We start from the raw sequence: 2279 nt of genomic DNA, 5'->3' as shown, positions 1-2279 counted from the left end.
TGCTATTCTTGACCATATTAATACCTGGTCCGAACCATCCAAAAAGGTCCCTGGATGTTTTCCTACAACCACTGATAAAAGAGTTGAAGGATTTGTGGTCAACAGGGGTGATGATGTATGACTGCTCAACGAAGACGAATTTTATGATGCGAGCGATGGTTTTGTGAACCATAAGTGACTTTCCTGCCTATGGGATGTTGTCTGTATGGACTACACATGATTTTTCTGCCTATGGGATGTTGTCTGGATGGACTACACATGGGAGATTAGCTTGTCCATATTGTAATGGAACGACATATGCGTTTCAACTGAAGAATGGTAGGAAGACAAGTTGGTTTGATTGTCACCGTCGATTTCTTCCCATTAGCCATCCGTACCGAAGAAACAAAAATTTGTTTAGGCGCAAAAGGTTTGCGAGACACTCCTCCTCCATATCTAACTGGAGAACAAATTGAAGCGCAAATCGACTACTACGGAGCTAACGAAACAGTTCGTTGTGGTGGTAATTGGCATGTCCCTCGTAATATGCATGATTCTTACAATGTTCATAACAACTCGCACAAAAAGAGTATATTTTGGGAGTTTCCATATTGGAAGGATCTTCTTCTGCGCCACAACCTCGATGTGATGTATATAGAGAAGAATTTCTTTGAGAACATCATGAATACAATATTGAATGTCCCAGGGAAGACAAAAGACAACATAAAATCTAGGTTGTACTTGCCGGATATTTGCTCAAGAAGTGAGTTACATATAAAAAGCAATGGACAAGTTTCCGTTCCCATAGTCAGATTATCTTCAGAAAAAAGTCGGTGTTGTTCAACTGGGTGGCATCAGAAGTGAAGTTCCCCGATGGGTATGTTTCAAATCTCTCTAGATGTGTTGAAAAGGGTCAAAAGTTCTCCGGGATGAAGAGTCATGATTGTCATGTCTTTATGCAACGACTACTGCCCTTTGCATTTGCGGAGCTACTTCCAACAAACGTACATGAAGCACTTGCAGGTACGTAGTGTATTAATGGTTTAGTTTGCAATAATATATGACTAATAATGTGTTTAATTGTTTCTGGAATATAAAATAGGCATTGAGCCTTTTTCAGGGATCTGAGCTCACACTCTTAAACAAGAAGTTGCAGAACAGCTTCAGGAGAACATTCTGATCTTATTGTGCAACTTGGAGAAGATATTTCCTCCGGGATTTTTTGACGTCATGGAGCATCTAGCTGTCCACCTCCCATATGAGGCATTGCTTCGTGGACCTGTACATTACGGATGGATGTATCAGTATGAGCGAGCCATGAAATATTTGAAGGGAAAAGCAAAGAACCTCGCCAAAGTTGAAGGTTCTATAATTGCTGGAAGTTTGACGGAAGAAGTTTCTCACTTCACATCGTACTACTTTGCGTCAAAAGGACGTACCTGGAGAAGAGCTCCAAAAAGATATGATGATGGTGGTGTTGCGCCAACATATGCAGTTGCCGGTGTTCCACACATCTTTAGCCAGATTGGGCGACTCAGTGGGAAATCAAAAGAGGTTTGGTGGTCGAGTGAACAAGACGCTCATAGTGCACACACCTATATTCTACTCAATTGCGAGGATCCATTGATGCGTTATTTTGAAAGGTAACATATATGGACACTTCCAAACACATATAAGTATATAATTGCAAAAGATTAATTAATCTAAATGTGATTTTACAGCCTATTTGTTTCTCAAGTCGAAGAAATATTTCCAGGTATATCCACAAATGACGTAAACAAAAAGAAAGATCAACACTTTATTAAGTGGTTGAAGAATCAGGTATTAACTCAAACTTTTTTTCATACATGATATGTATTTCGACGTTCTCTTTATTTTTGCAGGTTGATTATGACGACGATGCAGATTATCCTAAGTGGTTACACGAAGTAATTCAATCTCCACTTGTAAAGGTCACCACATCACAGATGTATTTCACACGAGGCTATATTTTTCACACATATGAGTATGGTAGACAGCGGGCAAACAGTAACTATGGAATATGTGTGAAAGGGGAAACAGATTTCCACGGGATCTTGACGGAGATTATTGAAGTCGAATTACCAGAGATTTTGAAGCTGAAATGCGTCCTCTTCAAATGTGAATGGTTCGACCCCGTCGTCAACAGAGGTGTTCGGTTTAACAAATTCGGTGTAGTTGATGTCAACGGTGGACGAAGGTACAACAAATTCGAGCCTTTCATCTTAGCTTCACAAGCAGACCAAGTTAGCTTCCTTCCATACCCTCAGATGATAGATTCA

The sequence above is a fragment of the Brassica oleracea genome, chromosome C6, assembly GCF_000695525.1.
Source record: "Brassica oleracea var. oleracea cultivar TO1000 chromosome C6, BOL, whole genome shotgun sequence".
Lineage (NCBI taxonomy): Eukaryota > Viridiplantae > Streptophyta > Magnoliopsida > Brassicales > Brassicaceae > Brassica > Brassica oleracea.
The sequence above is the reverse complement of the archived record's forward strand: the minus strand, read 5'-3'. Positions refer to the sequence as shown.